This window comes from Sycon ciliatum, chromosome 7 (genome assembly GCF_964019385.1).
Source record: "Sycon ciliatum chromosome 7, ocSycCili1.1, whole genome shotgun sequence".
In the NCBI taxonomy this organism is placed as follows: Eukaryota; Metazoa; Porifera; class Calcarea; order Leucosolenida; family Sycettidae; genus Sycon; species Sycon ciliatum.
In genome coordinates this window covers 428,786-436,285 of record NC_088649.1, presented here as the reverse complement: position 1 = coordinate 436,285, position 7,500 = coordinate 428,786, and the positions used below count along the sequence as shown (strand labels likewise).

Sequence of the window (7,500 nt, the reverse complement as noted above, 5' to 3'; positions counted from 1 at the left end):
AGCAAAAACATCACCAACTACAACAACAACAACAACCAAAACAACAACAACAGCAACACCACCGTGAGAATATAGACTTCAAAATTCAAAAACAACAACAACAACAACAACAACAACAACAACAACAATAACAACAACAGCAACAACAACAACAACAACAACAACAGCAAAAACATCAACAACTACAACAACAACAACAACCAAAACAACAACAACAGCAACACCACCGTGAGAATATAGACTTCAAAATTCAAAAACAACAACAACAACAACAACAACAACAATAACAACAACAGCAACAACAACAACAACAACAGCAAAAACATCAACAACTACAACAACAACAACAACAACCAAAACAACAACAACAGCAACACCACCGTGAGAATATAGACTTCAAAATTCAAAAACAACAACAACAACAACAACAACAACAACAACAACAACAACAACAACAACAACAACAATAACAACAACAGCAACAACAACAACAACAACAACAGCAAAAACATCAACAACTACAACAACAACAACAACCAAAACAACAACAACAGCAACACCACCGTGAGAATATAGACTTCAAAATTCAAAAACAACAACAACAACAACAACAATAACAACAACAGCAACAACAACAACAACAACAGCAAAAACATCAACAACTACAACAACAACAACAACCAAAACAACAACAACAGCAACACCACCGTGAGAATATAGACTTCAAAATTCAAAAACAACAACAACAACAACAACAACAACAATAACAACAACAGCAACAACAACAACAACAACAACAGCAAAAACATCAACAACTACAACAACAACAACAACCAAAACACCAACAACAGCAACACCACCGTGAGATTATAGACTTCAAAATTCAAAAACAACAACAACAACAACAACAACAACAACAACAACAACAACAACAACAACAACAACAACAACAACAACAACAACAACAATAACAACAACAGCAACAACAACAACAACAACAGCAAAAACATCAACAACTACAACAACAACAACAACCAAAACAACAACAACAGCAACACCACCGTGAGAATATAGACTTTTCACTCACAAAGCGACTGTTCAGTACATGGGGTAGTGGTCTACCAGAGCAATCACACTCACCACCGTGGTGGTTTTCCAGAAATGAGTAGAAGCAAAAAAACACACTCGCAGCCACAGAATAGATAAATAGCTGAAAAACATCTAAATCCATCAAAGAACCGCCAGCAAGCGGGAGAAAAGGCCGTGAAATCAAGTGAAACAGCATGGCCAGTGGTGAGCATGGGTGACTGGGCAGCAGGGGAGCGCCTGAAAAACAATGACTCCCTACATTCCTAGCCGCGACCGCTCAACCGGGCTAGAGGAAAAACACGCCTTTCAGCCAAAAAACCTTTCTATTTTCATTAATTCCTGCCCCGCTGCCAGTCAGACCCAAGAATAGAGATAGCAAGAAATGGTATGTAATAACCGGTGTATGTCATAATCATAAGCCACACACATAGGCATAGATTGTCTAGAAGAACAGCGGACGACTCCCATGAAAACAGGGTGGGTGGGCGGGCAACTTCAACTACCACGAGGAAAAACAAAGACCACGATGGCAGGTTCAACGGAGTTGCGCAGAACAAGAGCAAATGCACGAAAATATTTGTGAGTGAAAAATACGTTTTTTGCACTCTTTCGCTACGCTCAGCCGTGAAAAAACAAAACTTTTCACTCACAAAGCGACTGTTCAGTACATGGGGTAGTGGTCTACCAGAGCAATCACACTCACGATGTAAAGGATAGTGAGGCCGATAGGAGAGCAGCACACATAGATTTGGACAAGGAAAACGAGCAGTGTGGCGCATGGCGCCAGTGTGCCAAAGTCTTGGGCACTGTGACCACCATCTGTGGCCAAGTGTATAGTTACTATGAACATTATGGAGACCCGGCCAGACTTGTCCTAGGATGATCACTAGTAGGCCAGGTTGGGTCCGGTGGCAACCGGGCGAGCACACATCAGCCAGGATAACATGATCAGCAGTGCACTCCGAGCAGACAAAATCTCTGCGAAATGCCCGAAAGTTCCCCTGCTAGGTTGCGAGTGCTACATCATGGAGTAGTACTGCCAGTAAATTCGATGTGAGGTGCTGTACTTCCGTAATTGGGCTGGACGTCCGTTCAGTTCCTGCAAGAGAAGGAATCCTGTATCGAATGCACACGTCCGCCCCTCACACATTTACTGCACACACATGCACCCTTACGCACATTCACTGTACACACACACACACGCACTGTACCCACACGCACTGTACACACACACATACTGTACACACACACACACATACTGTACACACACGTACTGCCCGTGCACGTACACTCCTCCGCGTGCCCCGACAAAAAACGGGGTGAAAAGCCGGTACCGAGACATAAAAAAAAAAAAAAACCCACATACCTCTATGTAACTCTCACACACTCTCTCTCTCTCTCTCTCTCTCTCTCTCTCTCTCTCTCGGTTTCAACATGTCTGTAATCATTCATAACCACATGATCGTTCATCAAGTCATACACCATCATGTGTCATCACTGACCATCGGGCTTCTCTCTCATCATGGCATCAAGCCATACACAACCATGTGCCATCACTGCCCATCGGGCTTCTCCCTCATCATGGCATCAAGCCATACACAACCATGTGTCATCACTGCCCATCGGGCTTCTCTCTCATCATGGCATTAAGCCATACACAACCATGTGTCATCACTGCCCATCGGGCTTCTCCCTCATCATGGCATCAAGCCATACACAACCATGTGTCATCACTGCCCATCGGGCTTCTCCCTCATCATGGCACCAAGCCATACTCATCACTGCCCATCGGGCTTCTCCCTCCCCCTCATCATGGCATCTAGCCATACACAATCATGTGTCATCACGGCCCATCGGGCTTCTCACTCATCATGGCATCAAGCCATACACAATATTGTGTCCTCACTGCCCATTGGGCTTCTCCGTGATTATTGCATCAAGCCCTACGCCATCATGTGTCATCACTGCCCATCGGGCTTCTTACTCACTCCGTCATCACTCACATACACACTAAATAATGGCAAGCCGGGTTACCCATTTATACACCACACAAGGCCGTTCCCAATCGCTTGCACCATGTCCAGTCGTGGGTGATCCGGTGTCTGTTCCACGGCCTAGGTACTGGCTTGGTACTGAAAGGACAGCAAGAGGAAAACGTATAATGCTTCATTAAGATTCAACACCGAAAACATAAGGACGGCATGCACGAGCAAGATCAAGATACGTAAAGCTTTAACCAGTTGACTTGGCCTGGCAGCTGACTGGGGTGTCTCGCACACCTTACACAATCAAAGTGGTGGCTCAACTTTTATGAATTGGTTTGGCGTTACAACAGTGGAGTTGTGCAGTGTGCCATCATGTTACCTCACCTCGCACATTGCAGACTGCAGCGACCGAGTGAGGACTACGCGCTACCTGCCGCTTTAGTTATCGCTCCATCTGGAACGTACACTTATTTTGAGCGTGTTCAGGAACCCTAGTCTTACTCTCTGGACGAAGGAAACTTGGACAGTACTGCTTCCCAACCTTGGTCAACATCGCACGCCCCCCTGCGGTTGCTGTCACATTCTCTGTTGTGTTGTTGTCGCTTGCTGCAATAGCCCATGACTATTGTCGTACATGTTTGCACTCATACAATCCCAGGCTGTACTTTGGAACTGTTTCCATTGCCCATGTACTCCTTATTCTTTGCTTGCTTTTATGCTGAGAGAACATATGCTGGCTCCCTGTCCTGCTTAGCCGCGTACTCATTCGGTAGGAATGTGTGAATAATACTACTAATAATCTGACGTGAGTGAGGTGGATGGGCACCTCAGGAACACAAGTTTGAAGTCAGCAAGCAGTCAACTTTTGCTTGAATTTCTTCTGGCACCATGTCTGGTGGGCCCCACCCGTGAAAAAACAAACAAACAAACATTTGTCTCGTCCTGCCGGCCAATTGTCCCCCCCTTGTGTGTCCGATGGCTGCGGACGTCGATTACACCTGGCCGTAAATCTACTAGCATTTTGCACGATGTTTGACTTGGACAACATTTACTGCCATGCCATTGTTGTCCGATTTTTGTACTCAGACTGACAAACTAACTACTCTTGTTGTTCATGGTTGCCTCTACAAACACGATACAGTCATGTACATCGCTCTGCACATCCATAACATTCTGATGGTCCCGTGACATTGATCATGCACCCTGTGTAGGGCCTAGGGCGGTACGGGCTGGGCGTTTGTTTGCTCCCTTGAATACGACGGCATGTACACCCTTTTCGATTGTGTCAACTACATGATTATGTAATTCGTAAATTATCGAAAAAACATCCAGTCTCAAGTACTGATACTTATCTTTTCTCTCCGGTCCATGTGCGGTCCGAAAACTGGCTGGCTGTCCCAGTGAACTCCGGTTGGTGTTGTCAACAGACAGCTACGACCTTGCTGCCCTTCGCCACGATATCAGACAACTACTTCAGTATGACTGCGGTGTCACCTCTGCCAGGAGCTTCGCCACCATTTGGGACACGATGTTGTGATCGACAGAGCTCATCACCGACTCCGTAGACTCTCGATCTCATCACTGCGCCCACGGAAAACTCTCAAGGACTCGCTGAAGCCTTTGAGGAGTATGGTTGCGGTACAGGTAGTTGTCGACTCGACATGTCGGAACTGAGTGACCAATTGTTTTGTCAACTAAATTTTACTTCCACAATCTTTGCTGGTCGTCCGAAACGCCCTGATTTGTGTAGCTGTCAACGGTGACTCTGCTCCGCCTGGTACCAAACCTGCTTGTGTGTGGCGGATTGCGCTCAGCTCGTTTTAGCTGTTTCCGCCTTTCGCAGGTCGATCTGCAGCTCCCAAAAACGTCAGGTTACTGGTACATCAGCTTGCAGGCCCAATCAGGCGATGTGGACCTTTTGTAGGCTGGACCGATTCATTATAGACGGTGCACGGCACTGTCGTTTCTTTCTTCTGGACTATTACACTGTAGATCTACTCCGAAAAAATAATTAGATGAGTGTGGCTGCGAGTGGAAACTAAAAACTGGAGCACTTGAAAACTTCAACTACCACGAGGAAAAACAAAGACCACGATGGCAGGTTCAACGGAGTTGCGCAGAACAAGAGCAAATGCACGAAAATATTTGTGAGTGAAAAATACGTTTTTTGCACTCTTTCGCTACGCTCAGCCGTGAAAAAACAAAACTTCAAAATTCAAAAACAACAACAACAACAACAACAACAACAACAATAACAACAACAGCAACAACAACAACAACAACAACAGCAAAAACATCAACAACTACAACAACAACAACAACCAAAACAACAACAACAGCAACACCACCGTGAGAATATAGACTTCAAAATTCAAAAACAACAACAACAACAACAACAACAACAACAACAACAACAACAACAACAACAAAAATAACAACAACAGCAACAACAACAACAACAACAACAACAACAACAACAACAACAACAACAGCAAAAACATCAACAACTACAACAACAACAACAACAACAACCAAAACAACAACAACAGCAACACCACCGTGAGAATATATGTAGGACCCAGTGACAAGTCAAAGCCCCGTGACCAATCACGGTCCCCGTGACCAGTCAAACAGTCACAAACCCCCCATGACCAGTCACAAATTAGTTTACCAGTCACAATGCCCCATGACCAGTCACAAATCACCATACATGTACATGTGTAAAGTACACAGTTCGTGACTGCTCGCAGAGTGCTTCGTACTGCAGGATTTGTTGTGGAAACTATAATTCCCTATGAGCGGTCACAGAATACAGTTGTGACCACTATAATTCCATGCGAACAGTTACATGCGGAATGTACAGTTGTGATCACTCTTTCTCTGTGAGTAGTCACAGGCAGAATATAGGTATTTCTGTATTACAAGAGAGATTGGAGGCTTTGTCAGAACTCTGAGTTTCACGTATTACTACGATCGTCAGGCAACTGATGGCTCCTAAACGGGCAGCCTGAACATAAGGGGGAGCAAGGTGGGAAATTCTGAGGGGTATCATAGGCGACGGGTATTATAGTGCAAGAGTCAGGTGCAGGCATGAAGTTGCCAAGTCTTCAGACTTGGGGCTATGCAGCAGCAGTTCCAGCGTGAATGACATAGAATAGAGCTGGGGACCGCACATGCCCACACCATTACACACACATACACCCACACTCTCTCCCTTTTCTCACATACACTCACACGCGCACACACACACACACACTCATTCTCTAAATCTCTCTCACACACACGCACATATGTCATTCATTCTCTACATCACACACACACACACACACACACACCTGGCCTGGTGTACAGCTGCCAAATGCTTAGCCACACCGTCCCCGAGACAGGGGGAGAGTAGAAGAGAGAGTTTGAGACACACACACATCCACACACACACACACACACACACACACACACACACACACACACACCATTGACCATTGACCATTGGACGCCCATCGCCAGAGGCGATGATAGCGATGCTACAGCAGAAGCCATAGCAACTTGTGCTGGGATTGCACCATTCAACAGCTTGCAAGGCTGAAGAATTGACCACCACTATTCAGCCTGGTCTACACCACACAGCTTTGAAGTGGCTTTTTTCTGGCCAGTGAATCCCTACTTTTTGGTCTTTTTTCTTTTTTTTCCCTACACACACACACACACACACACACACACACACACCTGGCCTGGTGTACAGCTGCCAAATGCTTGGCCACGCCGCCCCCGAGACAGGGGAGAGTAGAAGAGAGAGTTTGAGACACACACACACACATCCACACATACACACATCCACACACACACACACACACACACACACACACACACACATCCACACACACACACACACACACACATCCACGCACGCACACACAAACACACACACATTCTCTAAATCTCACACACACATTCTCTCTCTCTCTCTCACACACACACACACTCTCTTTCTCACGCATGCACACACACACACACACACACTCACACATGCGCGCGCACACTTACTCACACACACACACACACACACACACAAATAGGCAGCGGGACTACCAGCTAGATTCACGTGACCTTGCGGACAAAGTTACGGAGGTAGAACTTGTTTTCATGACGACACTTGGACACAAGTACTTCTGTATTATTATTTTATCTCTTTTCAACCAATCCACAAGCCAAGAAGAGATGCGTAGACGGAAGAACCGTACTCTTGGTGATACTGATCGCAAACATGATTAATTCCTCCAGGCCATTGAGCACCCAATTCTAAACGTTATTTAAGCAAAGCAGCATGCCAGTTCAAGAACATCTCGTCAGACATACATATCGATACATGACGTCTGGTGCACTCTCACTAACAAGCAGGCATCGCAGGCTACATTCGCACCAGCAATCA

General features: G+C 45.6%; 2 pseudogenes; both read left to right on the top strand.

The window, feature by feature from the left end:
- The window catches only part of LOC135820691 (UPF0746 protein DDB_G0281095-like), a 738-nt pseudogene extending 367 nt beyond the window's left edge, over nt 1-371 (top strand).
- Nucleotides 372-744: 373 nt separating this feature from the next.
- On the top strand, nt 745-5,696 carry LOC135821260 (putative uncharacterized protein DDB_G0286901; annotated as a pseudogene).
- The last annotated feature ends 1,804 nt before the right edge of the window (nt 5,697-7,500 follow it).